This window comes from Gossypium arboreum, chromosome 3, assembly GCF_025698485.1.
Source record: "Gossypium arboreum isolate Shixiya-1 chromosome 3, ASM2569848v2, whole genome shotgun sequence".
Taxonomy (NCBI): domain Eukaryota; kingdom Viridiplantae; phylum Streptophyta; class Magnoliopsida; order Malvales; family Malvaceae; genus Gossypium; species Gossypium arboreum.
Genome location: NC_069072.1, coordinates 134,381,063 through 134,394,134, shown reverse-complemented (window position 1 = coordinate 134,394,134; position 13,072 = coordinate 134,381,063). Strand labels below are relative to the sequence as shown.

General features: G+C 28.7%; 1 long non-coding RNA gene across 2 annotated transcripts; it reads right to left on the bottom strand.

Annotated features, from left to right (window-relative positions):
* Positions 1–523: 523 nt before the first annotated feature.
* LOC128290125 (uncharacterized) lies at positions 524–4,270 on the bottom strand. 2 transcript variants are annotated; one of them, XR_008279768.1, is made up of 3 exons: positions 3,959–4,270; positions 1,766–1,851; positions 524–743 (listed from the first exon to the last, which is right to left on the bottom strand). It is a non-coding gene; the product is annotated as an uncharacterized LOC128290125 (long non-coding RNA). The 2 variants fall into 2 exon arrangements; XR_008279767.1 differs by having other exon boundaries at positions 4,084–4,270.
* Between the last annotated feature and the right edge of the window lie 8,802 nt (positions 4,271–13,072).

Sequence of the window (13,072 nt, the reverse complement as noted above, 5' to 3'; positions counted from 1 at the left end):
TTTTCGATGCATAAAATTTTGGAAGCCAAAAATTTATAGTGTTCTCAAGGGAATAAAGTATCGTGTCCTATCGTGTTGCATATGATGCTGCATTCTTTTGAAACAAGAGAATTTTGACGACCAACTTAAGCTACTCAAATTTTTTAAGGAACCATATTTCAAAAATAGCTTCAAATCTCAGACATAAGGACAGTACTTAATCAATTTGGTACCAACTTTGGGCGTGGTGAGGGTGCTAATCCTTCATCATACGTAACCGGCTTCCGAACCTGTTTTCTCAAATTTACGTAGGCCAAAATTACTTTAAATAAAATAAAATGTTTTATCCGGTGAACCAATCACACCTAAACAAAAGATTGGTGGTAACTCCATGTTGTATTTTTAAAAAAGTCGATCCCCGTTTTTAAACAAAAAAATGGTTTCGACAATATTTATATAGCTAACTTACCTTTTTGTTAAGACGTATAGTTTGCCTTACTTTAATCTACATACACACACACACACACACACACACACATATATATATATTAACATGATATCACTTTGTAGTAATATACCAAATCAAACTTCACCAGCCATACTAATGGCTAGATTACAAACATCCATTTACAAGCCATCATTTGGTCAAGTTAACCTATACATGCCATTATACCAAAATAAGTTTATTATTTATACCAAAACGATGCTAGTAAATTGTGTCATGATGCTCCGACCAATCTCCAACCTTTGCGAGCTCTTGAGCACTATAAAAACAGAGAAAATAAAATCCAGTAAGCATTTAATGCTTAGTAAGCTCGTATAGCAAGAATTAAACTTACCAATTACATTCATTCAAATAAGCATACAATAACATGATTCCCAACAAATTTGCAAGTTTGACTAATAACATACACTCAAACAAAACAAGTATGTTAGTCACATAATTCACATGCACATTAAATAAACATGGATGAGCTCATCATGCTGCACTTCTTTCAGGTATTTCAGAAGTATTCAAAAAACAACTCTTTTAATCTCATAATTTCTCATTTCAGGAACTTATCCGTTGAATTATTGAAAATTTGATGGATACTCAAGTAGTACACACAAGGTGTACAAATCAATGATTTGTCAATTCATGTTCAAGGGTACCCATTAGGGCACTTAATCAGGGAGCACTCTCGAGCCACATATCAGGCTACTCAAACGAGCCATGTAACAAGACACTTATCCGGGCTAAACAGGAAACTCATAAGATTTTTAATCAGGGAGATCATAGAGGTTAATAGATAACTCTGGAGAGTTAATATTAGGGAGTACCAGATAAGGTAACAAGGAGTTCAAGTGAACCATATCAGAAAGCCCATAAAAGCTTATATCAGGATGCTCACGTAAAGCTATGTTTGTGTTTGCGTTATATGTTGGATCACAACCGATCAAATCATGTAACAGGACGCTCACACAGAGCTGCGATAGTGCGCAACACATGTAAAAATCACTATCGATCAGGATGCTCTCAGGAACTATATATCAAGACACTAGAGAGGGCTATATAAGGATACTCGTCTGAGCTATATTCTATCATCAACATATGCAGGACCACATGTAATATGAGATATCACATATATCCATCGAATTTCATTATTCAAACGGAACTTAATATTTTCCGAATATGTTTGAACATATGATTATTTCATTTATTTTTAACATTTATATAATTCATACAATCACATACCACATTCAATTCAAGCATATAAATAAACATAATTCAGTTACACGAACTTACCTCAACATTTGTTTGTATATAAAACTCTACTAATCCGAAACTTTTTTCTTTTCCTCGATCTAGCTTCGAATTTGAGTTGTCCGAATCTATATAAATAAATTTAATCATCAACTTAATCCATTTCATACTCAATTGAATTCAATTTAAACCCTAGGCAAAATTACTATTTTGCCTCTAAACTTTCTATAAATTCCAATTTCATCCCTAGGCTCGGAAAATGAAATTCATGCAATTTAATCCTTATTCCAAGCCTAACTGAATTTTACATGTTACAATAACATCCCATGAATTTCACAAAAATTAGAATTTTTCATGGGTTTTACCACTTTTCAATTTAGTCCCTAAATCAAGATTTCATCAAAATTCTCTTTGTAAAAATTGTTTATCTATCAACAATCTTTCATTTTTTACCATAAATTTCAAAGTTTCAGCATATTCACCCATGGAAATTTTTTTTTACTTTGATAAATTTTCAAATTAGTCCCCAAAATAGATAGATTAAACTATCCTGATCTCAAAAATATAAAAATTACTAAAAACGGGTTAAGAAAACATACCTAATTAAGCTTGATTTAGTCTTCTTTCTCTCTCCTAGAGTTTCCATAGAATTTGGGGCTGAAGGTGATGAAAATAAGATGATATTTCTTATTTAATTAGTTATCATCTTTTAATTTTTCTCATTTCCAATTTAGTCCTTAGCCTTTTCTAAATTTTCCATGGATAATCACCAAAAATATCTACTAATTTTTCTTTAATAGTCTAATTACCATATAAGGATCTCAAGTTTTAAATTCCATAGCTATTTAATCCTTCAACCTACTAGAATTCAACTTTTGCATTTTATGCAATTTGGTCCTTTCTCTAATTAAACACATAATCGGTAAAATTTTTCTTATCAGAATTTTCATATGATATTCCTATCATAATGCAAGCCATGCAATAATATTAAAATAAATTTTCTTTCTGGCTCGGATTTGTGGTCTCGAAACCACTGTTCCAATTTAATTGAAAATAGGTTGTTACAATAACAATTGAGAAATCGGAGTATGGGCATGGTAAGATGCAAATGATGCAATGCAAAAGGTTCCTACCTAACCATTCACTACGCGGCACAAGTTCTCCAGAACCCATCTACCGATCTCCAAACTATACGAGCTGAAGCTCGATATGGATAAACCACTAGTACAGTAATGTAGATAAGCTGCTAGTATTGTGGACAAGCCACCAGTAACGGTAATGCAGATAAACTACCAATATATGAAGACGAGTTACTAGTAACGATGATGTAGATAAACTACCAATAGTGTGGACAAGTCACCAGTAACAGTAATGCAGATAAACTATCAATAGTGTGGACAAACCACCAGTAACGATAATGCAGTTAAATTGCCAATAATATAGACAAGCCACCAATAATGCAGTCAAGTTGCCAATAATGCGATTAAAAATCACCAATCTCTTTGGTACTCCTAGTGAAGGGTACTGACAACAATATTGCAGACTTTAACTGTCACCGGTACTACACGAAACGCCTCTGTCAACCATAATAACCCACCCTATGCATATGCAATATGACATACAATCATTGAGCAAAATCATGTTTTCAATTCAGTTTCAGTACAACGACATGTTTTACATGCTTACGGTAATAGTTTTGGCACATCAATTTCATGCTTTCAATCAATCGATAATCATGGTATCAATATTATGTAACATATGTAAAATATGCATTACAATCAAACATACTTAAGATGAAATCAATCAGTGACTCAATGAGTCGCATGTTATACAAACACTCTGCTGGAAAAAGGGCGACAAAAGTAATAAAACAACAGCAACTAAAGTGGTGTTTAAGGGACGACATGTTGTTTAGGGAAGACACATGGAAGAGCTTAAGGGGTTGGTTAAAGACTGTTTTAAGCTTGAAAAAAAAAAAGGGAAAAGGGGCTAAAAATAGCAGGTTATATCAATATATTAATGGCACAAATCGACAGCCACAAGAGAGGTTTTGATTAATGGCAAACACCCCCAACAGTGGCAGTTCAAGGGGCTGTCTTGAGCAGTCTTTAGGGTACATATAGGGCTAAAAAGAGGCTATTTTTTAATAGAAAAATAACATCAGAATTTCAGAAATAAATCAATAATAAATAGCAACAAAAAGGTAGAGAAAAAGAGAAAATAAACATCACTTACACAAGGAGGAAAGGGGGCAGTAATGGTATTTTTGTGGTGACAATGAAGGTTGTATTTTAGTGATAAAAAAAATTAAAGGCTGGAAAATGAATGAAAAATGACAGCAAAAAGGTGAAGAAAATTACCAACAAATCACCTTCAATGGAGGGGAAGTGGATGGCAATAAGGGTGGAAAAGACTTAGGTTTGGGCAGCTTAAGAGAGGAGAAGAAAAAAGGACAAAATGAATTGAAAGAGAAGGGAGATGAGGTGTTGGATGACAACAGCAAAAAAGAAACAATAAGGCTATACAGAATATAAAAAAATGATATTTAATCCTAGGGTTACTAGGTTTGACGACAATAAAATATGAGCAAGGAGAAAATTTTGCAAAAATTCAATAATATGAAAAAGAAATTATTCAAACTCGAGTCTCAAAGACTATTGCACTCTCTCCTTATTTTCTCTTACCATTGAGTCACCAACTCATTCTTGTCATAATTTTACAAATTTTAAATTAAAATTCATAGCATGACAACTCTTGGTCCACTACTACAATTTTCTTCTAATCCGATTTTTAGGATGTGGCAAAATCACATCATCACACACTTGTATGTTTATAGAACATGCTTAATTTATAATTTCACAAGCATAGAAGATACGAAGACATCATAATTAACTCCAAAAACAAGTTTTGATACTAGGTAAATGTCAACTCTGTTCTATCATACAACATATGATTTAAATATTGTTGAGTTGAGATTTGAAACCTAGTTAAATAGCTATTATGTTCTTTGTACAACTGCTAACCAAGCTCTTTTATGTCTTCTAATTTAAAACTTGATAGCAGTTATACTTTTACAATTACTATAATTAACAATTTTCTTGATTTAATTATTCAATTATCTAGTAATATATTTTCGTACTGAATACGTAATTTCTTTCATTCATAATTTCACTGATTAAATTTACGAAATTTGACTCCGAAACTGCATTTTTTGACACCGGTAAAAATTGGGTTGCTACAATAGAGAAATAACTTTTGTAAAAAGCATATTTCATACTTTATGATTTTTATTGTTGTTGTTGTTATTGTTGTCGTAGATGATAAAACATAAAACATAAAAATTTTTGGTTCTACAACAAGTGTGGTTGTTATCGTGGAATGTTGCCATGGGTGGTTGATATAAAGAAAGCTGACATAGTGTGGCTACTAAAAAATCTCCATTGGATCTAATAGTGAAGAATAAAAGAGACAAACTATATTGCAAGTGATGTTTCTTTATAGGGTGTAAATAGCACCAGGGGAGAAACCAGAAAATGTTTAAGGGGCAAAATTAAATTGTAATTTTTACAATAGCGAAAATTCAATTTCACTATTTTAATAGTCTATATCTTTATAATTTTTAAAAGATTAAATCAATTTTTTATATTTTTAGGAGGGGCCAAAGTGCAATTTTACATTTATTAATTTAAAATTTTAAAACTTTTGAAGGGTCTAAATGAAAAGTTTTTCATTTTAGAGGGGCCCCTACTAGCCCCCTAGTTTTGTCCCTGAATAACACCGATGTTTGTAAGCTATTTGAGTTTGACCAGAAAATTGAATTCATTCAATATTTATCGAGTCAAGCTAAATATATCAATCAAGCCAAATTCAAACTTTATAATACTCAATTCAAACAACTTGTAAGCCAAATCAAGTTTTTCATTTGGATGTTATAACTTATTATATAGAAAGCTTAAATATGAAAAAGCTTAATCGAGCACAAATTCAAACTTGAGTACAAAAATTGATAAACAAAATTAATCGAGTTAGCTTAATTATGTCTTGAGTCGAGCTCGAGCTTAAAATTTGATGTTCAATTGAGCTCGAATGAGTATCAAGCCTCGAATTTAGAATTAAACCCATATTCAAATTTATCAAATTTGGGTTCAACTCGACTTAGTTATAACTCTAGTCTTTCTCTTTTCGATAGATGACTTTGGTGCATGGGAAATAACAAGCAAATAAAAGAAGGGTATGAACTAGGGCAATTAGCTAATATAGGAATAGTTTTTATGAACTTTCTTTTTAGTTTTTAATTTCTTTTAAAATTATGTAAAATTAAATTAAATTAGCATAATATAAAAAGTTTACAAACTAAATTTTTACGTAAATTTCTTTTTAAATGTGTTTGATATCAAATCCACCTAAATTTTCTTTTCCAATGCCCTAAATTTCTTCGGCCCAAATGAAATGTGCAAAGTACAAAGGTCGGCCCATATATTTATTTATTTTAATGTTTCTAAGAAATTCTTTGTTTTTCTTTAATTTCTTTTCATTTGGTCTTTATGACAAATATTAATTGTTTCTAAGTAGTATCACTATTAAGATTATAATTACAAAATTTAATTAATATATTATCTTTTCTATTTAATAAATATGGGTAAATGTACCATAAAGACCCATATATTAAGAATCAGATTGCATTTTCCCTATTTTACTCAAAAAATACGCAAATTAGTCCCACGCATTAGATCATAAAGCAAATTGTTCTTTTATATTAAAATTTTTGTCTATTTATATTGTTAAAAAACTAGTGTGCTTGACGAAATAGCCAGATAATGACACGTGACATACCATGTGTACCTCATGTTGAAATTTAGTAGGAAGACCAATTTGCTCTTTAATTTAACATGCATGGGCTAATTAGCCCATTTTTTTAGAAAAGGGAGCAAAATATAATCTTACTCCTAATACAAAAGCTTCCATAATACTTTTATCAATAAAAATGATCTACTTAGTGCAAAAAAGTCCTAAAATGATAATTAAACACATTAGCTCAATTCTTTGTTCTTTTTAATACATATTACAAATTAAGAGTGTTGTTATGAATAACATGATTTAATCTTTTTAATCTTTGGAGTGTTAAAAGACTTAGCCATTTTTCTTTTATTCCCAATTAAATTTATACTTGATCATCTGTCTAAAAAGTGAAAGGGTTTAGGAAAAAATATAAGATTAAAAAATTGGCTTGGGGCCCCGATTTGCAAAAAAAACTGCTATTGTTTTCACTGTTTTGATGTTGTTTTGCCACTGCTTTGTTACCATTTCCTATTATATTGCTACTATTTTGTTGTTATTTGGATATTGTATAACTTTTATTTTATTGTTAATTTTGTTATTATTTTAGAGGCATTTGCTTGATAAGTTGCACCTATCTTAGTATTATTTAAGTATAAATATTAAATATTTTTAAATTTTATTTTCAATTTGTTGGGAAGCATTTATTCTAATATTTTTAGTGTATTTGATGTATTATATATTTTTTAAATTTATTTTAATATAAAAATAATAATATAAAAAATTTTAATATGGGCAAGTTAGGCCAAGCTCGAGTTTTAATATTTTTTATCCGGGTCGAATTTAGACAAAATTTTAAATCTATTTTCCAATTCGAGTCGAGTCCAAAAATAAAAATAGGCTTAAAATTATCTTAAGGCCCGACCCAAACTTAACTCAGCCTATAAACACCTTTATTTGAACCCATTTTTCAAAGGAAATAGTTGTCACTTTCACATTTATTTCAAAATGATAGTTGAATATTTCTTTTTTTTAAGAAATAAAGAAGTGATTTACAACTTGCCAATTAGATATCTGTTGAAACCTTAAATCATAATTATAAATATCATCAAAATAACGAGTAATAAATAGGCTAAAATTCAATAATTATTCAAAGAATTCACCAAAAATATGTGGCTTTTCTTTGATAATCATGGCAGATATAAGAGTGAAACCGTTACAGTTTAAGAAATTGAAATTTATCAATTATAATTTCTAAAAATTATAAATTATAAATAATTTATTATTAATTTATATATTAAAACATTAGAAAAAAAATATTCTCATCAATTAATGTTAATATCTAATAATTAATTTATATAAATCTCAAACATGATCAAATCAATGTTATATCAAACGCCAAGATCATAATTCGACCCCCAACATATCCGACAAACATAAAAAAATTGGCTAAAAAACAACAATAAGAATATTAGCCACAAAATCTTCTCTATACAAAACCAATATTAACCACAAAACTTTTTCTTTCCCTTTCTTTCCAACTCTATTTTGGGCAACTAAAAGATTACAATAGCCCGGAAATTATCATATCCAGGACCAGAGTGTCTGTGGTTAGAGATTAATGGGGTTGATTCAGGCACATTATGGACCATCAATTTCACATCCATCATCAGCTGAACAACTGATGGCCCAATGTATCTTCAATCAGCTCTGCTTGCCTTGTTCATGTCCTTGAAACAAAACCAGATATATTGGACAAGGTTGAAAACAATGTGCCTACCTGTTAGGTTCTTGTCCACGAACCTACACTGATTCGGGTGGTAGCTTTTTTATTGACCCCTCTTTCTCGTTAAAGATGTAACTCAACTCATGCCTCGAAGGTGCCACTACTAGCTGCCCACCCTAAACATAGCTAATTTTGCAATAATTACACGTCATTTTTGGAAAGAAATTTAAGTACCCAATTTCAATGTTCTCATTCAAGACTGTAGTTATAGTAAATCTTAATTGACCCACCCCAAATTATCTTCTTGTTAGAGGGGTTCCCATTTGCTCCATTAGAGATAAGCTTTTTTTTTTTTAAATACTTTAACTTTAAAGCCCATGCTTATTAAATTCGAACAGGACCAGCTAATAAATTAATTAAAATTTGTGATACAATTACAGCACTATGGTATAAATACTAGCATGTGGGGGATGTTTTGACATGCCACCATTAGCTTAAGCAACAAGCACCATATCCACAACAGCACGCGGAAACTTCCTCATAGCATTTATAACAAGGTTTGACACTTTTTTGTATAATTAATATTTTAAAGATATAATTTTTATATTTTATATTACATTATGTTTATTAAATTTGGCATAGGTTTTACATAAAAAAATTTCAACCATTTAATGAATATTAATATATACAGTATTTAAATCGATATGATAGATATATCAAATCAGTTTGAAAATTTACATGCATGACAAGTACAATCATATAATGTCAACTTTAAAAAGTTACATAATGGTTATTGAATTATTCGAAAGCTTTTATTTAAGTCATTGGGTTGTTAAGTTTTTTTTAAGGTCTAGCTAGCGAGCTCCAAGCGATGATAAGACGATAAATACCCATCAACGAGTAGAAGAACATACCAAATATCTAAGTCAATTTGACGGACAGTGTTGAAAATCAGAAAAGAAAGCTGTTTAAATTTTAGTTTGCAAGTTCGTGACATTTAAAGCTATTTCATGAAAACAAAACATTAGAAGAGAAACAAAATGAGAGCTTTCAATTGGTGCAAGTGGTGTGAACGAAAAATGCCATACAACAAAGATTTTAACAGCCCAATAACTTAAATGAAAAGTTTCAAATAGTTCAATGACCATTTTATAATTTTTTAAAGTTAAATGACCAAAACATAAATTTACGAATAGTTTAATGACACTATGTGTAATTTACCCATAAATTTTTATACTATTACTAATATAACAATGTTAAATTTATTAATATTAATTACACTTATCATATATATATATATATTAATGAAGCAATTTCCACTCCCATAATTTGCATTTGAAATACTCTTCATCTTAGTTTATGTTAATTGCATTTAGAAAGAAAAATATTTGATTTGTATATATACTTGAATATATTCAATATTTTTAAATATATTTAATAGATTATACCATAAATTATGTTTGAATATCTATTAAATACAAATAATCCTAATGAATTAGCAAACGTACTACTCATTAGTTCTATACAATTGGAAGTACTTGAGGATCATGATTAAAATAGTAACAACACTTTCTCCTTTACTTTAATTAATTCATATAAGTATTTTAAAGGTTTATATCACTTTTTCTACTCAAGTATTTAAAGTTTTTTTAAATAGTAGTATTTAAAGTTTTTTTAAATAGTATTGTTTCATTTAAGTATAAGAGTCTATGATATCTAATAAAAACCATGTCATGCAATGGCAGATTTAGGGCAGGCAAGGCCCCAACCCCCCTTAAAATGAAAAATTATTCATTTAGACTCTTTAAAAATTTTAAAATTTTAAAATTTGATTTAATCTTTTAAAAATTATAAAGATGGCTATTAAAAATTAAAATGTAATTTCGGCCCACCCTAAAAAAAATTTCAAGCTTTGCCCCTGATTTCATGTGTCATGTTTTTATTAGTCGATATCATATTTTGAGGCAAAATTAAATGAACTCAATAATTTAAATACCACTTTTAACAAAAAGAAAATTAAATACCTAAATGAGATAATGATATATTTTGAAAACCAATTTTACATTTAAACTTCTAATAATTAATATTTAAAAATATGGATTTTTAATTTTTTTTTTTTGTTTTGGTAAAAGAGTCTCTCGAAATGTTGGGGGGAAAATGGTTAAAAGGTTCAAATATGACATCTTTGCTAGACTATCATATTTAATTTAGGGATGGCAATAGGTCAGATTTTTGCAAATTCTGAATTATCTGAATCCATAAATTATTCGCAAAATATCCAACATTCACTATTCAAATCCGAATCCGAATTAATTAACATTATCTGCATATCTGAATATGCAAAAATCCGAATTTAACATTTTTAACCTTATGTCAGATTATCTAAATCTATAAAAATCTTAATCCGTTAAAAATAAATTTTAAAAATAATATAAAATAAAATAAAAATTAATTTATTTTATATCTATTCATTTTAAAGTGAGAAAATAAAGCTAAATAATAATCCAAACAAACTAAATATAACAATTTCACCAAAATTTAAATATTCAAATGTGAACTTCTCAAACCGAACTTTTCCATCAACTTTCTTTTCCAAACAAATTTGTTTTTGTCTCTCATAGTAAGTTTCAATACTTAAACTTGCTTTACTCGAACAAATATTCAAATAAATTTTCAAAGATGTTATTCGAGTGACCACTCCATTTAAAACATTTTTACAATAATTGCAAATTGCAACATCTTTTTCATCTACATTTTTTCTCTCAAAGTGATTTCAAATATCCGAACTTGACTTGTGTTTCCTAATGGAGGTTTAGATGAACCAATTATTTTAGAGAGAACACTAGAAGGTACACTGGGACTAGGAGTACTTGTGTGTGCTACATTAGAACTCACGTTCATTGAATTTGAAACTTGATTCAACATGTAGGTTATATTTAATACCTACACTTATAATTTTACATTAAACTCCTGACTGAGTTGGTGACGAGTCAACTAAGCATTAACTCAGTTGAAAAATTACTAAAACACTATTACTTTACATATTAACAGATATTAATGTAAGGATGTTTTTGACTTTTCATTTTTTAGTAAAACAATACTATAACAAGATTTGAACTTAGGGTTTAAGATCATTAATATCTCAATGTGCATTATAATAGCTTAGTTATATAGGATTACATATCATTACTAATCTAGTAATCTATCTTAATTATATAATGCTAATTGTATATATTATAATTGTTGATACACACTATTAATAGAAGTGGATAAGGAGGAGAGGGGCGATGTCGAATAAGGTGATCAGTTCACTTGTTCTAGGGTTGAGAGTTGAAAAGGTAGTGGGACTTTGGTAAATGTGGTAGAAGGTTTAGTGTATTAAGGTTGAGAGTGGAGAGGAGTCTTCTTACTATATTGATCCTTGGAGTATTTATAGATAAGTGAGGGCTCTTACCCAATTATGCCACTTATTGGGCCCTTGGTGGCCCAATGACTGGTCTAAAGGGTCTAAATTGAAGTAGGTATATAACAATAATATACCATAATGTTAGTTGCACATTTAGGGTTTAAGGTTATCTATCTAATATAAAATATACATTATAATAACATAGTTGCATCTACTATATAGGATTATACATCATTACTACAAATCTACCTTAATTATGTAATGTTAATTGTATATATTATAATTAACCATAAAGTTAATTACATATAGTTTAACATTTCATACCTGACCCAATCGTGTCAGATACAAGTTTAATCTTGTTTTCGATTACGAAATGATGCATGGATAGCATAATCAAAGTACTTTTTGGGTTTTGGTTCCATAAAATTTTAATATAATAAAAAATCACTATACTTTCTCAATATTCTCAAAGAAGCATTACATTTTCTATTGCATGCAATTGTGTCCTTAAAATGTGTTTAATTAAATCCTTAATTTGCATGAAAACTAATATAATCAATTAGAAAAACAACCCTCTTGAATTTAATTAAGAACAATAAAAGGGAAAAAAAGTTATACCTATTATTGGTTAAAATTTTAGGATGTTTCGACAATATCGGTTGTTTTCAGTTTGTTTCGGTTATTTGAGTAGTAAATAAACATAAATTTAATTTTTTGACATAATGATAAATTTAGTTCTCAATGTTTACATTTTCTATCAATTTGAGTCGCTAAATTTGATCTTTAATCTTTCAAAAAAGAGCTAAATTGCTTTTTTAAATAGAAATGGTGACTAAAATATTGATTTTAATGTTGTTGGTGTGGCAACTCACATGGCAACCCATGTGTACATCATGCTAACATAAAATAATTTGTCTTATATGTCACGTAAACAAATAATTCAAAAATTATAAAAATAAAAATTAATGAAAAATATAAAAATTAAAATAATTAGCATGGAGTGCAAATGGATAGTCATGCAAGCTCTCATGATTAAAATTTTAACATTTTAGTTAGTATTCTGTTAAAAAAACATTTCAATTCTATTTTAAAAGATTGGGGTCAAATTTAATTAAAAAAGAATGAAGACTAAATTAACAGAAAATTTAAACATTAAGGGCTAAATTTGATATTATACTGTTTTTAATAAAATTAACAAGAATGGTATTAAAAACATGCATATATTAATATCAAAACAAAAACCATAGACCTCAATTATAATATTGACTATCTTAGGTTAAATTGTTTTAAGTACCATGTCAAAAATTAAATTTGTTTTTATATGAGGGTTAGTATTTTGTACGATAATATATTTTTCTATTTCGTCTTTAAAAATTGTCGTATCTTTTTAATATTTTATTATATTTTTATAAGATATTTGTCAACTTTTAACTTTGGTTAT